We start from the raw sequence: 22023 nt of genomic DNA, 5'->3' as shown, positions 1-22023 counted from the left end.
GATATGTTACAAATGAGGCTCTCACCCCCTTTCTATACATGGGAATCTCCTCAATGAATGGTGGAGATCAAACAATCTAATGTTTTAAGATTTTTTCCTTACTCTCTACTCTTTTTTATGCTTATCTTTTCCTTACTTCCCAAGAGCATCCACAACCTGGGTCTCTCACCAAAGCTTTTCCCAATAAAAATAAAAAGAATTTTAAAAAATAGAAGAAATGAGGAGAGAGAGCAGATATAGTCTCTCAAAGAGAGACTAAAAATAATTTGTGAGTTGCAATAAAAAAATGTGAAAGACCCTTATGCTTAGTTGTCATGCTGTGATTAGTTTCATTTTCATTTATTTAAGGATTTTTAATGTCAAAACCCCTCAATTATGTTTCATTCGGGTATAAACCCCCCCCCCCCCCCCAAATTATTGATTCAACGTAGAAAGAGAGGACGACTCTTACGTTTTTCACATTCTGGAGTTTTTGAATTTCAATTGGAGAATTGAAAGAGGGTTAATACAACACAGGCTGAGAGAGTCGTTTTGTGTTTCGTTTGTTCTGTGTCAAAATCAAAAAGGGACAATGAAGGAAGCCTGATACAAACTGAAGCAAGAGGGTTAAAAAGTTTTCTGCGATTGGAGCTTTAAGGATGAACAGGTAACATACTTTTTCACTGATCCCTTCTGGTTTCATTGGTTTCATTATGAGTTTGATGGGTTTGAAAATTTTATTTGTAAACAGGAGAATTCATATTCGTTTACATGTTGGAGGATACTGGACAGCAGATAAAACATACAATGGTGGTGAAAAAAAATGTTGTAGGATTGATTTTGAGGAACCAACTCTCAAGATGCTTGAAAGTATGATTGCGAGTGGTGGTTTTCCAGAGAACATGAATAAGTTCTCTTATTTCCCTTATGGAGTAGTAGATCAGAAGAAGGATGTATGTTCTGATACAGATGTGGTGGAGATGGTGAACGCCTCAAGCGAACTGGAAAACATAATTTTTTTTCATGTAAGAGCTGATGATCCTTATCTCACTACAAGAAAACACAAGATTAACGATGAAAATTAACGAGGAAAACTAGTCCTCGTAAATTTACGTTGACTTTACGAGAATCTTACAAGGAAATTTACAATCAACGTTAGTTCGTCGTAAAATAACGAGGAAACGATTTCCTCGTAAAAACCACGCAAGGTAACTTCGTTTTTACGAGGAAAAACTGTTTCCTCGTAAGCTCGACGTAAAAGTAGCATCTTCTTTACGAGGAAATAGTTTACATTTACTTAACGAAGAATTTTCGAGTCCACCCACTTTGTAATTGTAACACGTTTTTTGTTTCGGCTACCTTACTAAATTCCACATAATCACGAGTAATGAAAATGATGATGTTTCTGGTGATGACGAAAATGTCGATGTATCTGACTGATGTATTTGTGTTTTAATATGACTGATTTTCAGACTTAATCCATGTGATTTGATGGATTTAATCATGAAAATCTATTTATATAATTTAATTTTATGTAATGGGGTTTGAATTAGAAAGAAGAGATTGAGATTATTAGTTAAGGAATTGTGGTTTTAGAATTTGGGGTTTAGAATGGATAGAAGAGATTGAGGTTAAAGGGAGGATGGGGTTGGGGTTGGGGTTTGGGGTTTCGGATTTTAGGGATTTAAACGTAAACATAGTTATTTCCTCGTAAATTAACGAGGAACTTACGACGATTCTTAAAAATAAAGAACGCGGCACTCGTTAATTCCACGTAAGCAGAAATCGTCGTAAAGACCTCATAATAAAAAAACGCTGGCCTCGTTCATTCCTCGTAAAAATAAAAGCGGGCCTCGCTAATTCCTCGTAAATTAACGACGATGTAACGAGGAAACGAAACGGGAATAAATTGGTTTGCCGTGATCAAAGTTACACCTCATGGACAAATCATCAGTGGAGAAGAACCACCATTGCAAGAAGAACAGATAGATGAAGTTGAGGTACCTGAACAACAAATTGATGACATCCTTCTCATTGATCCGCATAATCATGAGTACGAAGATATTACCGACGATGCCACGGACGAAGCTGTTGAAGACGAGTTTAATGAAAATGATGATGTTTCTAGTAATGACGAGAATGTCGATGTATCTGATTGATGTATTTGTGTTTTAATATGATTGATTTTCAGATTTAATGCATGTGATTTGATGGATTTAATCATGGAAATCTATTTATATAATTTAATTTTTGTAATGGGGTTTGAATTAGAAAGAAGAGATTGAGATTATTAGTTAAGGAATTGTGGTTTCAGAATTTGGGGTTTGGAATGGATAGAAGAGATTGAGGTTAAAGGGAGGATGGGGTTGGGGTTTGGAATATATGAAGTAGAAGATAAGGAAGATAAGGAAGAAGGGGTTTGGGGTTTCGGATTTTAGGGATTTAAACATAAACGTAGTTATTTCCTCGTAAATTAACGAGGAACTTACGACGATTCTTAAAAATAAAGAACGTGGCACTCGTTAATTCCACGTAAGCAGAAATCGTCGTAAAGACCTCGTAATAAAAAAACGCGGGCCTCGTTCATTCCTCGTAAAAATAAAAGCGGGCCTCGCTAATTCCTTGTAAATTAACGACGATGTTACGAGGAAACGAAACACGGGCCTCGCGAGTTCCTCGTAAATAAAAACACGGGCCTCACGAGTTCCTCGTAACTTTACGAGGAATTTACGACATTTCATAATTTCCTATATATACACGCGAGTTCTCACTTCCCATTTCGTCTCAACTTCCTCTCCCTTTTGTAGCTATGGTACGCTCTCTATTTCCTCTCTAATTTGATTAGTTTAGGTAGATTAGGTGGTTAGTGTAGGAAATTTAGATAGTTTTACGGATTTTATGTTAATTAGTGTTGATTAGGTGGTTAATGTAGAGAACTTAGTTAGATTTATAGAATTTGTTAATTATTGTTGATGTTAATTTTAGGCGAATCATCATCCGTCACACATGCCGACGCGGATGTAGAGAGGAGGAGTGAGGAATTCTACCGGGGATGAACGACCCTTAGTTTTTTTTTTTTTTCGTTGGTTGTATTATAAATTCAAAAATTATTTATGTATAAATTATTTTCGTATTTAATATTCTTTTTAAATTAGATTTTTATTAAATAATTAAATACATTGTTTTTTTTTAATCTGGAAAATATAAACTCAAAGTAAATTCGTAGCTAAATTACGACAACCTTACGTGGAAATTTTACGAGGAATTAACGAGTAAAATATTTACGTCAACACTACGAGGAAAGATTAACGAGTATTTGACGTGGAAACATTTACGTGTTATTTACGAGGAAATGTTTTCAAGGTATTTACGAGGAAATGTAGCGTCTCCCTTACGTGGAAGGGTTACGTGGTTTTTACGACGAATACTTTGCTTCGTCTTTACGAGGAAATGTTTTCTCGTTAGTTTACGACGAATTAGCGAGGAAATATGCGTTACGACGAACAAATAACGACGAAACGTGTTTCCTCGCTAGTTTCTCGTAAAACTGATTTTACGACGAACTTACTACGAATTTCGCCGTCGTTAATGTTGTGTTTTCTTGTAGTGTCTCGATGATGTTCTCATTGGAGGTGACGAAGAGGAAGAGGAACAGAAGAGTGACAATGAAACTGACTTTTACAGGGATGATTATGTTGACCAGAAGTAAGAACTCATCTTCTTCAACATCTGAAGTCATGTTCTTTTTCTTCCTCATTTTGTTGCTAAGATCTGTTACAACCCAATTAAGAGCTTCAAACTAAGGATGAGACAAGTCTCCAACTACAAAAGCATGCGTCTGAAACCCGAACGGAATCCAACTGCAACCAGGAGGTTTCTTTAACCCTCTCTTCTTCATCTTCATCCTCATCTCTGCAGCTTCCTCCCTTTTCCCACTTCTTTTATATATATCAGATATCATTACATAGGTCCCAGCATCATCCGACTGTTTCCAAAGCGGTGAAGTCACAATCTCGTTCTTTTGGTGGACAAACTTAGATATCATCTGGTGAATCTGCAAAACCTAACAGCTACTCTACTTACTTGAATGAAGAAGATTGGAGAAAACCTACAAGAGCCCTAATTTTTTTGATTTGGAGATTTTGGAGATGAAAAAGAGATACGAATGCCGTGATGTTTTTGGTCATAAATAAAACGTTGTGGAACCGAAATTCGCACTGTCGATTTCCGTTTAAATAAGGAAACTAGGAAAACCCTAATTTCCCAGAGGTCCCGGATCTCTGCGAGAGCCAACGACAAGTGACCAAATATATGCGGAAGTTATGAAAAGATAACAAACGAGTTTAGAGAAAACAGTGATCTTATTTCGAGTCCGCGTAAGAGCGTTGCGATCATTACAAGAGATCATGAAAGCTTTGGCCGCAAAGGCTGTCAGCGAGTTACTTAGTTCTAGCGGCCTAAAAGCTCAAACCTAGTTGAGTCGCAGCTCGATAACAAAGACGAAAAAGATAAAGAAAAGGTTTTTGATTGATTTCGGACTGAACCTTGTTAAAGGCTGCCTACGTACCCCTTTCGAGGATCAAGCCGAACATAGTTCAATTGATAGAGCTGGACAAGAGATCGAACTGCCTGGGCGAGTTCGTCTAGTAATTGAGTGCCAGTCATAGAAACCGAACTTGTCGAGAATAAGCCTAAAGTTTCTAAGTGCAGAGAATTCCGAATCTAAAAAGTTCTCTCCTTGCTCCTCGCCTAGGACTCCTTATATACTAGCTCCAAGGTCGGTTTACGCTTTTACTCTTCTGCCCTTAAGCCGTCATAGCATAAAAATGGAGATATTCCATTTTTCCCGATCTTCACAATTATCTTCAAAACTTCCGTATTTATCCGCGGAAACTTGACATTTATCCTTCCTTGTGGACCAAGCGTAAACCAGGCTGTGGTTTACGGGCTTTTGGTTAGGAAAATCATAGGATGGGCCTCGAGTCGTGTTTTAGGTCCCTTTGGGCCGTCTTCCGACTCGACACGTTTACTACGAGTTTTCCGCGGTTTCTAATCCGCGAAGTTTGATCGATGAATTAGAATGGCGGGAAACATGGACTGAGCTTGCTACGGTCTTCGGGAGATAGCATTCGAAGGTTTTGACGAGAATGCAAGAACTGGTGTCGTATTGACGTTCGGAAAGGTTCAATCGCTACACAGCGACCGAACTTTGGTTCGAGGCCGGTCGCTTCGTAGCGACCGAGCGGGACGAGCGCTCGGTCGCTACGTAGCGACCGAGCTTTGGCTAGAGCTCGGTCGCTACGTAGCGACCGAGCGGGACGATCGCTCGATCGCTACGTAGCGACCGAGCGGGACGATCGCTCGATCGCTACGTAGCGACCGACTTTGGCTCGAGCTCGGTCGCTACGTAGCGACCGAGCGGGACGATCGCTCGGTCGCTACGTAGCGACCGAGCAAGACGGATGCTCGGTCACTACGTAGCGACCGAGCTGTGTGCATGCTTGGTCGCCGCGTATCGATCGAGCTTGGCTGAGCTCGGTCGCTACGTAGCGACCGAGCGGGACGATCGCTCGGTCGCTACGTAGCGACCGAGCTTGGCTCGGGCTCGGTCGCTACGTAGCGACCGAGCGAGACGAATGCTCGGTCGCTACGTAGCAACCGAGCAAGACGGATGCTCGGTCACTACGTAGCGACCGAGCTGTGTGCATGCTTGGTCGCCGCGTATCGATCGAGCTTGGCTTGTCCGCGGTCTGATTTCCATACTCGAGCTTGTCCGCGGCCGATTTGGATACATGTCCGTTGCCTTCGGACAATCGGTATTTAGTGGTTCGATTGAGATTTGGACGATATTTTACTGCAAGGCTGTTCGTAAAGATATCTTTACGAAGATTACTTTTCGTAAAAACGGTATGCTGATTTTTACGGATTTTCAGACACTGATTCCGTCGTGACCGATTTTGACCCCAACAGTTAGCCCCCCAGCTCGTTAGAATCATGAGCTTCTAGCGTGAGGTTCTAGCGAGTGGCTTTAGGCAAGTTAGGTGAGTTAGGCGGAATTAATGGTTGAAAAGGTCTGTGGTAAGTGATCTTCTCGCTCTCCTAAAAGTAGAAAACGCGATAAGATTGGGGCTGCGCCTTATGACGGCTGCCTACGTACCCTTGTCGAAGGGATCAAGCCTTTCGTAGTTCATCTTGGAGTTAAGGTTCTTATGACTAGTTTTCCAGTAGGACCTTTATGGTCTAGTTTTTATGTAGCGGTTATAAGGCGTGTTGCTGCCGATGGCATTTTGTATGGGTGTAGAGGGAAGACTACGAGTTGTCGTCTCGTAATCTAACTCTGTGTGAATTGCCATATCCATAATCTGTTTCGAGAGTTTTCCGCAGTGTGTAAACTTGCGGGATTTTCTGAAGACGTTCGAATATTGGCAAAGAGACAAATTTTGGGATCTCGTATCAGGGTGTTTGATACTATGCCTAGAGATGTTAGAAACCAGTGCGCTGGGTTTAGGGCAAGACCTAGGTTTACTTTCGGTTTAAGGATTGTGCGGTGACTGGCCAGCTATCGTTTTTCCTGTTGCGATTTCTTCCTGATTCGTATCGATTTAAAGTCCGCGATAGGTTCTCGGCTTATACGACTTGTTTGATACGAATCGAGCATCTCTCCGGAAACCGGAAGTGCTAGACCAAAATTTCGGATTTCTTTTATAGCGCTATTATCCTTGTGTCGGATGTAAGAGAGTCATCTTCTACGAGATGGCTAAGTCTGTTTAGGACGTTTAAGAGTTTGTTGTGATCAGCAACAAACTTAATGGTAAAAATTACTATTTTGAGTCTTCGCGAAAAATATGTTTTGAGAAGATGTTAGTGCGTATGACTGTCTGGTCTTCCATGAAGGTGTTTTTATCGAGGAAGGAAATTTCGTCGAAGAACTAATCTTCAGGCGTCCGCGACGTCTCGCGATGCTGAAGATTTGTTATTCTTTCGTATGCCACGTTTCGTGCTTGAAATGTTCGCGGGCTTTGAAGATATTTCGCGATGTTGTGAGGGTTTAGTATTAGCCCTGTGTTTGAGAAACGTTCTGGTTTGACTATGAATGTTCGCAGCCAAAAATTGTTGTTCCTGCTCGGATGCTAATAGCTTTATTTGCGATCGAGGAATTATGACTGAGGTGTCGTGTAAATTTGTCCATGGGAACAAGCGTTTTCCTTCATGGTGCTTTGTGAAGTGTTGGCCTTCCGAGATGTATTTCGTGCATTTTTTAGGATGTTTCGTATAGCTCTAGAAGCTTTGTTACGAATTTTTCCTTACATGCCGCGTATTATGGTTAAAACGTTGCGGGCTTAAAGTGAATTGTGGAGCGTATTGAACTTGGTCAATTTTCGAAAAGTTTAGATTTTCCGTTAACCGTTTGGTTGTTAGGACTTAGTTTCGTTACGAAGAATTTATCATATGATTTCCGACTGTGGGCTATACGATAATTTATCATATCATATAACCGATTTTACGAAGGTCGTAAATCAGTGATATGTATACATATGTCAAAGTAGCATTGTTTCTGCGGGTTTTACGAGAAACGTTCCCGCTGTGATTTTGATCTTAGGTGAAAGTTGCTTGGAGTTACTCATGGAGTATTACCGAAGTTTATTTCAATACGATCTAGTCGCAGAACGTTTTTCATAGGTTTTTCGAGAGGATTCTCATGACACATTCGTTTCTTGAACGAATTGGTCAACCAGAGGTGGATCTAGCTAACCATCGGGAGGAAAGTGCTCCTTTTAATGTGCACGATGCTACATATATTCTCGAGTTTTCTTCGTCGCAAATGTTTTCGATGCTTTTCCGTGACTTACTTGGTACAACGGAAACTGAAAGAAATGCTTTGGTGATTGAAGATTTCTCGTAAAATTTTTAAAACGAAACTGGCTTTTGAAGCCGGAAAAGGCTTCAATACTTTGGCTAATCGACGAGTTTCAGTTTGATATTGGTACAAGTTTTCTGTACGCATGATTGCGACAAGAAATGATGTATAGTTTTTGAGATTATGTTCATGATCGTCTGGATATGTTGCTAGCGTTTAGACGAATATTAAGATTGTCGTTTGCCTATTCTTGACGATTTGCAGAAGTTTTTTGAAGTTTGGAAGTATACGAGTATAGTATACGTACCTACTCCCCCCTTTTTTTTTTACCAAAGAAAAATGGTTGAACCGATACTTTGAAGGGTTGTGTACATTTTCTCTTCTGATGTTTGGAATGATCGATAATTCGGGACGATTTATAGACGACGCTTGGACTGTGATTTGGTTGTTTCCACGTTGACGACTTGGGATATGTCGGTTCCGAGAAAATTGCCAGAAACGAATCGGTTTTAAGACGACGTTCATGTCACTAACTTTTTCTCTCTTTAGGAAGCGAGCTTGATATGCGTGGCGATCGTTTCTCGACTTTCGGAGAGTTTAGATCGGTTTGCAAGATCTGGATGAACAATTATGGAACAATATATCGAGACAGGAAAAATCGCTTAAAACTTAGTTCGCTAGACTATCCGCCTAGGTTTTACGTTCCCTAAAGTTCTATGGCAGCCTCAAAGTAATTTCCTACGAAAATTCCAAGTCTGATTTCAAAAATTTCAAGTCGGAAATACCTTAGTTCTCTCGAAGATGCAGTTTTGTCCCTTCTCAGTTTTGCGTGCTCATTTCCGTTTCCTATTCTCGTGTATGTTCGCCATTTCCGATATTGGTGTTTATCCTTTGAAACTTGACATTTATCTTCCGAACTTGACTGTTATCTTCTCCTTAGATAAGACGTCGATTTTTGTAAAAAGGTTCAACGTAATCGTATAGTTAAGGCGGCTAAGGTGTTAAGTTAACCATTGCCGTTTTATACGATTAATCTGAATCCATGCGAGAAAATAGGTCTTTGCGGTTTTTTTTTTTTTTTTATATCGTAAAGTCTCAATGGTAACTTCAATCGAGGCGAAAAAGTAGACGTTTCGATCGAGATCCGAAAGTGAACGCAAAGATGGAGGTAGGGTGAGCAGAAACAAGTCAAGGAGTTTAAGATGAGGTTTACTTGTTTTTGTCGTAAAATCTCAACGGAAACTCCGATTGAGACGAAACGAAAAGCGTTTCGATGAGGATTCAAAGGAGAACGCAAAGGAGGAACCCTTTGAGGACTTACAGGTCGCTACGTAGCGACTGACAGTCTGACAGGTCGCTACGTAGCGAGTGGAAGCAAGCCGAGAAGCGTCCTACTTGTTTTCGTCGTAAAATCTCAACGGAAACTCCGATTGAGACGAAACGAAAAGCGTTTCAATGAGGATTCAAAAGACAACCCAAAGGAGGACCTTTCTGAGGCCTTACAGGTCGCTACGTAGCGACTGACAGTCTGACAGGTCGCTACGTAGCGAGTGGAAGCAAGCCGAGAAAAGTCCTACTTGTTTTCGTCGTAAAATCTAAACGGAAACTCCGATTGAGACGAAACGAAAAGCGTTTCGACGAGGATTCAAAAGACAACCCAAAGGAGGACCTTTCTGAGGCCTTACAGGTCGCTACGTAGCGACTGACAGTCTGACAGGTCGCTACGTAGCGAGTGGAAGCAAGCCGAAACGAGTCCCACTTGTTTTCGTCGTAAAATCTCAACGGAAACTCCGATTGAGACGAAACGAAAAGCGTTTCGAGAGGATTCAAAGGAGAACCCAAAGGAGGACCCTTTGAGGCCTTACAGGTCGCTACGTAGCGACTGACAGTCTGACAGGTCGCTACGTAGCGAGTGGAAGCAAGCCGAGAAGAGTCCTACTTGTTTTCGTCGTAAAATCTCAACGGAAACTCCGATTGAGACGAAACAAAAAGCGTTTCGACGAGGATTCAAAAGAGAACCCAAAGGAGGACCTTTCTGAGGCCTTACAGGTCGCTACGTAGCGACTGACAGTCTGACATGTCGCTACGTAGCGAGTGGAAGCAAGCCGAGAAGAGTCCTACTTGTTTTCGTCGTAAAATCTCAACGGAAACTCCGATTGAGACGAAACGAAAAGTGTTTCGACGAGGATTCAAAAGAGAACCGAAAGAAGGACCTTTCTGAGGCCTTACAGGTCGCTATGTAGCGAGTGGAGAGTTGGCTTGAGCTCGGTCACTACGTAGCGACCGAGCAGTGTTTGTGCTCGGTCGCTACGTAGCGACCGAGCAGCGTGTGTGCTCGGTCGCTACGTAGCGACCGAGCAGCGTGTGTGCTCGGTCGCTACGTAGCGACCGAGCACATGTAGCGACCGAGCAGCGTGTGCGTGCTCGGTCGCTACGTAGCGACCGAGCTGTGTAATCGTTTTGTTGTGTTTCCTTTTTCCGCGATTAACGTAGGGGTTTTTCAGCGATTTTTTTGGGAGAACAAGTTTTATCCTTCCGAAATGTTTTCGGAAAACGTGTTTTGGTAAAACCCTTACGCATCGAGATTTCTTTACGGGGTTTTGATAAGATTTATCGTTTCCCTTCTTGTTTACAGGGAGAAATCGCGAGCTTGTTTTAGTGCTCTTCCTGTGGCGGAAGGTCGCGACTAAGTTTTCGATTTTGTTGAAAACTACGGCGTTTGCGTAAGCGTTGGCCATAGGAGCAGTCAGTGCTGCGAGTTTGTCTTTCATATATCCAAACATCGTTTCGATCAAGCGTTTTGTGGCCATGAGTAAGAGTAATCCGTAACCCCCCCTCCTTCTAGCGCCAAACTGTGGGAACCGAAATTCGCACTGTCGATTTCCGTTTAAATAAGGAAACTAGGAAAACCCTAATTTCCCAGAGGTCCCGGATCTCTGCGAGAGCCAACGACAAGTGACCAAATATATGCGGAAATCATGAAAAGATAACAAACGAGTTTAGAGAAAACAATTGATCTTATTTCGATTCCGCGTAAGAGCGTTGCGATCATTACAAGAGATCATGAAAGCTTTGGCCGCAAAGGCTGTCAGCGAGTTACTTAGTTCTAGCGGCCTAATAGCTCAAACCTAGTTGAGTCGCAGCTCGATAACAAAAGACGAAATGGATAAAGAAAAGGTTTTTGATTGATTTCGGACTGAACCTTGTTAAAGGCTGCCTACGTACCCCTTTCGACGATCAAGCCGAACGTAGTTCAATTGATAGAGCTGGACAAGAGATCGAACTGCCTGGGCGAGTTCGTCTAGTAATTGAGTGTCAGTCATAGAAACCGAACTTGTCGAGAATAAGCCTAAAGTTTCTAAGTGCAGAGAATTCCGAATCTAAAAAGTTCTCTCCTTGCTCCTCGCCTAGGACTCCTTATATACTAGCTCCAAGGACGGTTTACGCTTTTACTCTTCTGCCCTTAAGCCGTCATAGCATAAAAATGGAGATATTCCATTTTTCCCGATCTTCACAATTATCTTCAAAACTTCCGTATTTATCCGCGGAAACTTGACATTTATCCTTCCTTGTGGACCAAGCGTAAACCAGGCTGTGGTTTACGGGCTTTTGGTTAGGAAAATCATAGGATGGGCCTCGAGTCGTGTTTTAGGTCCCTTTGGGCCGTCTTCCGACTCGACACGTTTACTACGAGTTTTCCGCGGTTTCTAATCCGCGAAGTTTGATCGATGAATTAGAATGGCGGGAAACATGGACTGAGCTTGCTACGGTCTTCGGGAGATAGCATTCGAAGGTTTTGACGAGAATGCAAGAACTGGTGTCGTATTGACGTTCGGAAAGGTTCAATCGCTACACAGCGACCGAACTTTGGCTCGAGCCCGGTCGCTTCGTAGCGACCGAGCGGGACGAGCGCTCGGTCGCTACGTAGCGACCGAGCTTTGGCTCGAGCTCGGTCGCTACGTAGCGACCGAGCGGGACGATCGCTCGGTCGCTACGTAGCGACCGAACTTTGGCTCGAGCTCGGTCGCTACGTAGCGACCGAGCGGGACGATCGCTCGGTCGCTACGTAGCGACCGAGCGGGACGATCGCTCGGTCGCTACGTAGCGACCGAGCTTTGGCTCGAGCTCGGTCGCTACGTAGCGACCGAGCGGAACGATCGCTCGGTCGCTACGTAGCGACCGAGCTTTGGCTCGAGCTCGATCGCTACGTAGCGACCGAGCGGGACGATCGCTCGGTCGCTACGTAGCGACCGAGCTTTGGCTCGAGCTCGGTCGCTACGTAGCGACCGAGCGGGACGATCGCTCGGTCGCTACGTAGCGACCGAGCGAGACGGATGCTCGGTCGCTACGTAGCGACCGAGCTGTGTGCATGCTTGGTCGCCGCGTATCGATCAAGCTTGGCTTGTCCGCGGTCTGATTTCCATACTCGAGCTTGTCCGCGGCCGATTTGGATACATGTCCGTTGCCTTCGGACAATCGGTATTTAGTGGTTCGATTGAGATTTGGACGATATTTTACTGCAAGGCTGTTCGTAAAGATATCTTTACGAAGATTACTTTTCGTAAAAACGGTTATGCTGATTTTTACGGACTTTCAGACATTGATTCCGTCGTGACCGATTTTGACCCCAACAAACGTTGAGTTTAGACTTAACGAGAAGTTACAGCTTTTAACGTGAATGTAGACGGATGGGCTGTTACACTAAGATAAGTGAGTGGGGGGGTGAGGGGTTTTGACATTAAAAATCCTTTGTTTAAATACTTTCATTTTAATTAGCTGAGAGACTCTTGAGAAGACCTTTACCATGTTGATATAAGTATTCTACCAGCTTTCATTGTTTTTATTATTTAATTTTGAAATTATACAAAATACTTAATGCTTATGAATATATTAAGTGGTGGTGAACTTTATTATCACTTAGTCATCTCATTGCTTGGATGCTCTTCATGTTCGAGCTGAGCACTAAATAAACTGAGACATCTTTCCCCACGTAAGTTGGTGATGCCTTCATCGGCGTGTATGCCTTAAGTGTCTCCCTGTGAACCAGATCGATAAGAACAAGGATTGGTTTCCACCCAAATCTGAGATCAGAGATCTAGAAGAAGAAGAAATAGGCAAGAGAGAATATAAATGTTTAGAATTTTCTTATCTTCATCAATGGATGGATCTAGAAGAACAAGAGCAAAATACTCAAGAAAATGACAAAAAGAGATCGAAACACGACGAGATATCCTGCTCGATGAGATGGTACAATGGTCGTCAGAGCTCTAGTGGCCGGTGGTCGGTCCTCTTCTGTTGACAGTTGCTCTTTCTTCAATTGGACAAAGCTCCGTTAGGTTTTGCTTCTTTGGAAAAAAAACTAAAGATTGTCCTATTAAAGTGGAAAACCCAGAGGTTTTTCTACAAGTGCCAAAACATTGTGGCCTTTTTTATTAATGAATATGCTCAGACCCATAATGTGATTAATATGCTTCCCATTGACGACCTTCAAAACGTTTGGGCTGACCATAGCTTTGAATCCATAGTGGATATCATGTCTTCAAAATTATGGGTTACATTTGAGGAGAGATTGATTGTCAAATTGAAATATAGTGGAAGAAATCATGTCACTGACTGGAGGGAAAGAGTCATTAATGGTACAATTGTAATTTCAACAGGCTTTGGTCCTCAGAAATTAAACGTATTTGTAAGAGATTATTTACCCATCACTTGAGCCATTTCAGATTTGTGTCCACTCTTAACTTTGATTTATCAAAATATGGCTGATAGCTAGAGCTGAGAATTTTAATCAGAAGCACTCATCCTGTTTGACCCGCTGCTAAGAGTGGATGCGGGTCTATCGATGTTTTTTAATAGTGTGTGGATAGGGATTGAGTTTATTTTAGAGAAACTAGAGATTTTTTCCGGGCTACGCCCGGGTTTTCCGTATATGTTTATTAAATTTCGATGAACATTTTTTTTTGAGTATTAAAATATAAAATATTAATTATTTATTTGTTTATTTGCCAAAAACTCCCGTCTGAGAGTATTTTACCGAATTGGACCACTCATCTAATCTTGATGGGAGCTATTGAAGACTACAGAACATGAATGGACTGTTGGGAGAGGAAGACGATTTTCTTTCGGGTTTAATTGTTTGAGGCTGTAACTTTTATTTTTCTGCTTCAGAATTTAAGCTGTATAATTTTTGACGTGGATGTAAAGTTTTTGCTTTGCTTTCTTAAAAGAAAATCTAATTAATAAACATTAATTATATGTTATAAAACTCACCAGATCTTTTAAAATTTTATAAAGCTTCGTTTCTAAACTGTCGATAAAGTGCCGTCTACAGCAAAATTAAATAAAGAAATGAAACTCAGCTGTAGGTTTAAAAAAGATAAAGTAAAGTTTGATTGGCAAATTTTTATGGCTGTGAAGTATTGTTGCTGTCTACAGAACCTAGAGCAGCTACCAATCATCCTCGAAATGTTCCTCTTACGTTTACTTCAACGGAGATGTTTATTTTTTATAACTTATAAATATTTCGCTAATATGAATAATGTTTAATTTTTGAAGTGTATTAGTTGAATTGGTTATTAAGTAACTGAAAATTGTTTTTAGTTACATTGAAATGATAAAATTTATTTAAAAATTTATGTACTTTATTTTCTTTAAATTAAGTACGTTGTTTTGGACTAAAAGTATGTTTGTTTGTTAATTTTTTGTCTTTAATGTTTTGATTATCTAAGTTTGGTTTAATTTTTTTCCTTTGTTGTGTATTTTTATATATTCATCTAATGGTAGTATTGGGGAAGGTAAAAATGATTTCACATATTAGTTCAAACTCCAGTTTTTCGTTTTTCATTTTTTTTCGACACTGAATTTCTATGGAATATGTAAGTTATTGTATGTCACAATAATTATCTAACAGGATATTTATGATTGATATAATATCTTTGTGAGTGTTTCAAAAAAAATATATATATATCTTTGTGATTCCGTTTTATGTATATTTTATCTTGCTATATGTTTTTTTATATTTTTGGCTTATATTTGGAGTAATGAGAGTATATTCCATGCTTTTAATTTTATTTGGCTAAATTAGGCCTCTGTTGTACAGATACAGTCCCAACTCTGTTTTGTGTCTGCCATGGTGTCGTTAGCTTTAAAGTTTTCGCTCTCTTTGTAATGCTTGCAGGACACATGTCTTCAGTTTAGACATCATGAAGATCGAATACAGTAAACCATCAGACGTAAGATAAACTCAAACCCAAAACGCCCCACCTTCCAGAAAATCTTCAACTCTTCTCTGTTCATGATACATAGCTTTGATTATCTCTGAGCCACAAACAGAAAAACTGTATAAAGAGTAGACATAAAAGACCTTTTTGGTGTGTTCGTTTCTTGAGATACTTCAAAATTAACGATATCAACCCGCATAAAGAATACAATAGTGATGAGTACAAATTGTTTCATCTACTAACCTCAATTATCATGTTTTTCTTTACATCGAGAGTAATCCCTAACATCTTCCTTCAGAATCTAGTGTTGCTTCTTAGTGATTGGTGATTTTGTTTCTAGATACTTTTGACCACAATATCTCACTAAGCTAACTTCTGCAGTTTGTTGTCAGTTTGGACGCATAGACTTCACAAAGGTAGGTAACTCTGTCCAGCACCAGCTCCAACTTCTGAATAATGATTGAAATTCTCAATCGCATCCTGAAAGCAACAACAATCCAATTTTATAAATCATACATAGTCCTATTTGAACTATCAAATTGTTCTCTCTTATAGACACAATTTTAAAAGCTCACTCTGAGTCCTCTGGTAGCATGAACGACTGAAATGGTTCTATATCTCAATGCGTATAACTGATTTAAACTACATGGGTCGAATCTTGACGGCATCAAAAGAAGTCACAGCTGTTCACAGGTTTGCGCAAAACAAATAAATCCAGCGAAATGTTTGTGGTAATTTAAAGTTCTCAAAACAAAACAGACTACACAAGTAATGTGGTAATCCAAATAATTTATCTTCCAAGTAATCTAGAGAATATTTTTATACATGTATGTGATGCAATGAGAGATAGGAACATTGAACCTAACCCAACCGCTGAACTTGTTTCAGTATGTTTCCCCTCGTTTCAGTATGTTTCCCCCATACTTCTCATCAAGCTTTCAAATTTTTGGTCCCCTGGACGGACCATAACCTGCAAGAAACCAAAACACATTAAATTTGTCGATAAAAAACATGTCTTTCACTTCTGAAAATAATATCGAAACAGAAGTATATGTTTGGGGCTTAAAAATGTGCCAAAACAGTTGTGCTTAAGAAGAGGGTAGTAATATGTAATAGCGGTCACAGATTCTTGGACACAATTGACAAAAAAAAAAAAAGATATGAAATGGAAAATGTAGACCTCACTGACATTTCAAATTGAGAGAAAATAAAGAACAAAGAAACAATATCAGAGAAAGAATAAGCTAATTAGTAATTACTGAGTAATAGTACTCGGACGTGACATTATAAACACCTTCATTCAGCTTTTGAAAGTCAAATGCATAATATAAACCCTATCAAAACAACCTAAAGACCCAAACAAACCCAAAAGCTGAGCTAATTCCTTGACTTATTGAAATATTGGCAAGCAGAATGGTTGATAGAAGGTCGAAAGTTACACTGTTACAGTCAACCTTCCCTGATGCATCCATAAGTAAATGGCTTCCACTTGCATTAACACACTATTGGATATCTTCCTTTCGCTATTAACCCACTGATGACCAAATTTGAACATGGTTTGCTGCAAAAATATTTACGATGAAGAAAATTGTCATGACTCCTGAGGTTATTAATAAGATTATTCATTTTAAAAAAAACTGGTTATAACTTGTAAGCATGGTCATACCTAGAGTTGAAGATCTGGAACAATATGGAACGTATAGATAGTAGACAGTAGATGCTATTGGGTTCTTCTTCAACGTTTCCATCTGAAGAGAAACACTAAGGGCGAATAATATTTGAGTCCAGTCAATCAGTTCAAAGCAAAAAACGAATCAATCAGTTCAAAGCAAAAAAACGAATCAATCAGTTCAACGTGGCAACTTTTGATTTGAGTCAATCAGTTCAAAGCAAAAAAACTCATCAGACTGAAGAGAAGAACAAACCTTTCTCTGCCCAAGTGATCGTTTGTAGGAGATTGTTAGTTTAGCTGAATACCCTAATCTCTGATCCTTAAGCTTACCATTCAAACCCAGATCTTCAATCACAGCTCCGATAGCATCCCTGAGGCTATAGATTTTGCTCAGATAGTAGGTGGTTGCAATTTCAGGGGATGTCATCTTATTTAGTTAGTTCAGATATTGCTATTGGATCCAACTCCATGAAAACTTTCATGTTTAAACAAAACAAAAGCACTTAGTGATTCAAGCTTTTAAGACTTTGATTCTTGTTACCTGAACAATTGTCTTTTAAAAGGAAGCGTAACTCAGCCTGGTGAGATTCGCCGGCTCAGCGGAGCCTTGCCGTCTGGGTTTTCGGATTTCGTCGTAATCGTTTGGTGTGGTTGAAGCTATATTTGGGCGATTGAGTTTGCATGAAGAGAGAAATGACTGGAGTCGGAACGTGAACGTCTTTGGCGTTGCAGAGACAATAAGGACGATGAAGGTGAAGAGTCGGTAATCTCTATCTCCGTTCTTGAACCAAGAGATGGGCTTGTCGAATTGGGTCAACATATTTGGGTCCAAATCAATTGGACGCAACAATTCGGTGACATGGCATGAAATTGATTTTTCATTGGATGATTATATTTGCTTACGTGGATAGGCTTAAATCACTCTATATCTTCCTTTTAGTATAGGATAGATATGATATATATAAAAAACAATTATTACAAAATAGTTTCCAAGAGTTTAAATGACCAAAATAAATTTTATTGAAGAGGTATTGAAACCAAAGTACAATCGACATTTGCAATAGAAGAAAGCGTCGCTTTCTTTGAAGGTCCGGATTCTCTATGTAACCACACAAACACGAGAAAAAAAAAACAGTAAAAGAGATGAAGTTCCATAGTGGGGTTTTATTCATTGTGACAAAAACAAATCAAGACAAAATTACACCAAAACGATTGTAAGGAAATTCGTTAACAATGGAAAATAGAACAAAGTGAAATACTTTAAGTCTAAACTTATGAGTCTAATCACCAATGTCATATGTTCTCTAAAGCTAACACAAATTTCTCATGACTTTCATTTCTGCGAAAGATTATCTCGTAGATTTTCTTTACGAGAGTTTTTCCACAGAATCTTTCCGAATTTTGTTTTATGGAAGATAATTTCATAAAACTCGTCATTCCACGAAAAAAAACTTCGGAAAGAACGTTTTCCGAGTATCTCATGTTTTGATAGGAGTTCTTTTATTTCTTGTCCAGGATGAAATATACAGAGTTTTCTCTTTAACCTTATTCAAATGAGCTTCGCCTATGCTGTGTAGTTTCTTCGGCTCATATTTTCTTAAGACACAGTTTTTTAGAGGATTTTAACTGTTGATTTTTGCATAACCGATTTTACCCAAACAAAAAAAATTCTAAAGATCTTTTTCAACTGTACTCTAATGTTTTCAGCTTCCAAGTCGATAACTTCTTCCCTTTGTTAAATTGTTACAATAGAGATGAATCTGATATCGAAATGCAGCAATTGTAATATGGAAATCAAGAAGCAAGCACATATTATGAGGGAAAAGTTTGAGAAATATTGGGATGGTTTGATGAATATAAATCCACTCATGATTGTTGGTAGTGCTTTTGTTTCAAGAAAAAGATGGAGTTTGTTTCTTTGTAGAAATATAAAATGTAGAAATATTTGTGCTTCAGTGACAAAGATGTTGAAGAAAGTGTATGAAGAATATAGTATCCGGTTTAGACAACCAGATCATATTGATGCAGCAGAAGACACAAGTGATAATGGAGATTGTAGGAAGTCTGTTGATGTGATCAGATGATGATGATGGTTATGAGAGGATTGATTCTCTGATCCTTACAGTAAGATGGTTAGCGAGAAGAGAAGTGAATATGGCAGTGAGTTAGACAAATCTATCTGATAGAGAAAACTGAGCCAAGATAGGAAAACAGTTTGGGCTTAGACTAAGATGTTTTTTTTTGTCTTGGTGAAAGCAGAATAATGGAAAATTTACTATATTGTCTGAACTTGCCAAAGATGTTCTCATAGTTCAAGTTTCTTCAGTTGCTTTTGAATTGGCGTTTAGCACTTGTGGAAGAATTATGGATCCTTTTAGGAGTTATTTGACTCCTTATATGATCGAGTCTTTAATATGCACACAAAAATGGATACAATCTTCAAATTAGTCTCAACTATCAGTTGCGAACTTGGCTCAAATGTTAAAAGAAGTTAACTTTTTTTGAGTAACTTGGTAAGTCTTCCAACAAACTCTATTCTCTTATGTCGAATGGTATGTTAAACTCTAAAAGTCTTAACTAATGATGTTTTCGTTTCTTTTATAGATTCTCGGAATTCACAGGCAGGACCAAGTGAGGCTTAGTGAAAGGTACTGAATTTTGTTGGTTTGGGGTGCTTACATTCATTCTATGTTTTAAATTTTATTTTTCTATGTGTGATGAGTAGTTATGTTGTTTATTTTGGATTTTCGTTCTCAAATTTGTGTCATTGATTATTGAAGATAAGGATATGATGTTTCACTAGTTCTAATTCTTACTGACTAAAATGATGGGGTTTGTGAAGTGAAGCTAAGGAAGTCCTGAATAAACAGAGAGATGCTGTTTTTTTTGGTGTTAAGAAAAAGACGTGATGTTTGTTTTTCGGGAGAAGAGAGATGGCGTTTGTTTTTTTTCTTTCACAACCTCTTCATTCCTTGTTTATTTGTATTGACATTATGGATGTTTTCTAAATCGCTCATGTACACTGAAGTTTTTATATTTGTATTAACATTATCAAACCAAATATAACCAAAAGACTAATTATAACCGAAAAATAGAAATTATTTGAACAAATTGGGAATAATCGAACAAACCAAAAATAACTGATTATATCTGATTGATTTTTGTTTTTTCAACAATAATAACCAAACGAAATAAATAGCCGAATTTGAAAACCGACCCAAACCAAAGCTTACTTCGGTTAACTCAGTGTGATAATTCGAAACTGAACAAACCAAAAACCGAAAAACCCAACCTTTTTAACTCAAAATATGAATGCCCAGGACTACTCAGTAGTATGGATTGAAGAAGGAAATGATCTTAATAGTCAATTGTTTCCTTGTATTCCACAAGGAAAAAGCAGAGTATACAATTTCATCAAATAATTAATTGCACGTCGGTCAAACAAACTAGTAAACTTTCCCAATATTTGGTTTCTTATAGTCAATCTTTCTAAACTTATCTTTTCTTTTGTTTGACCGAAGACTAGTACTTGAACTCATTTCACTGCTATTTATCTACCCGAATCAAAGGTCTCTTCAGCTCTTACACAATCCAAACCTACAAAATCAATTATTTTTTTTAATCTTGTCAATAATGAAACCTAAACAAATAAATGTCATGTTTTTCTTGTTAGCTGTAATCTCAGCATTGGTCGTCCAAATATTGGGAGTCCAAAATGTTCAGCCGAATACGACGTTATTATGTCCCAAGAAAACGGCTTTAGATACAGTGGCTGGATGTTTCGAGGCTGTGAAATTAGCGTCTGGCAGTGATACCAGATTGCTAACAAGAGAGTGTTGCCAAGCAGTGAAAGCACTTCCTGAATGCCTCTTGATTGTCTATCCTACGAGAGCTTTGAATACATTAATCCTCAAAGCCATATGTGCTAAAAAGTTCCCGGGATCTACTCTATAATCTTTGTGTTATCTTTCTAATGAGTTATTCAATAATTAATAAAATATACTTTATAATTCTATGAAGAGAATATTATCATTTTGCAAATCCCAAACAATCATCGGGCTTGTTGAATGTTTCATTGTCCTATTGCTTTCTTCGAGGACCATGTTCATGATCTTGTTATATTCTGAATTCTCCGAAACTCTCATGATCTATAAGCAATATTCCTAATTCTTACAAAAAAAAATAACTAGTAGAGGAAAGAATAATTCCCCATTTATAGTTTTGGAGGCTATAAGTCTGTAATCATTGCTTTGTTTCTAGTAATTGACTGTCGACCGTGTAAGTTATTATTAAGATTTTCTTTCATCTCTTTACTGGAAAATATTTTTGTGAATAGATGTGATCGTATAATGAATTTGAAATTCATGGGTCTAAATGGAAAGGTTATGTGAAAATTAGGGGTAGATATGTCGGCTTTTTTTGGTTTGTTTAATGTCTGCATTTTGGAGCATTTCCTGCCAGTGACACCTTAATTTTCACATAATCTTCGGAGAATGCAGACATCAAATTGGCAGGAAATGCTCCCACCTTTAGACATCATGGCTGAGTGGGAGGCTTTTGTGAAAATGTTTGTTGCAAACAACAAAGTGACTTTCTCGTCCTTGTCTCCTCTTTTTATCTGTAATCCATTTCTGAAAAAAGAGGGAAACAGAGTCAACAAAGAGAGTGAGAGAGATTTATTTCTAGTTTAGACTTTCTAATCTCGTCATTTTAATCTTAACTAGGTTAGTAATTAGTTAAGTTTTAAAATAAAAAAACTAGAGCTTGATCCGCTCACTCGAGCGGGTGTTTATTTTTATTTTTTAAGTAAATACTATTTTCATAATTAGTGATATTTTTAGCATTTACCATATAATTAATTATATATTATTATAGTTTCAAAAATATAGTGTGAATGTAATTAACTAACATTTTCATATAATTGATTGTCATTTGTATCGTATTTTTCTTATAATATACTTATTTTCTTAGTTTTGAACTGAAGTTTTAGATTAGAGAATAGATTACATTTTAATATCATTTGTATCAGTAATTTATATATTACTAAATTTGGTACTTGCATGTGTACTTAAATTTAAATTATTGGAAATATGTATTTAATTAATTATGTAAAAAATATTTTATATTATATTGTTTAATATTTTAAATAATCATGTACACTAGTACATTATTTTTAATAAAATTAGTTATTTTGGTTTATAATTTGAGAATGATAAACGAATGAAAACACTGTGATCCAGCGATCCGGTAAGGTTGTTCTTTAGTGTACGGGTTTAAAAACACTGATTCCAACA

At 38.6% G+C, this 22023-nt stretch overlaps 1 long non-coding RNA gene across 2 annotated transcripts; it reads right to left on the bottom strand.

Annotated features, from left to right (window-relative positions):
* Window positions 1-12650: 12650 nt before the first annotated feature.
* Window positions 12651-22021, bottom strand: LOC125607904. Of its 2 annotated transcripts, XR_007338963.1 has the most exons (7): window positions 17271-22021; window positions 16983-17106; window positions 16724-16818; window positions 16497-16618; window positions 15919-16027; window positions 15633-15740; window positions 12651-15537 (listed from the first exon to the last, which is right to left on the bottom strand). It is a non-coding gene; the product is annotated as an uncharacterized LOC125607904 (long non-coding RNA). The 2 variants fall into 2 exon arrangements; XR_007338962.1 differs by having other exon boundaries at window positions 15633-16027.
* Between the last annotated feature and the right edge of the window lie 2 nt (window positions 22022-22023).

This window comes from Brassica napus, chromosome A4, assembly GCF_020379485.1.
Source record: "Brassica napus cultivar Da-Ae chromosome A4, Da-Ae, whole genome shotgun sequence".
NCBI lineage: Eukaryota > Viridiplantae > Streptophyta > Magnoliopsida > Brassicales > Brassicaceae > Brassica > Brassica napus.
The sequence above is the reverse complement of the archived record's forward strand: the minus strand, read 5'-3'. Positions and strand labels throughout refer to the sequence as shown.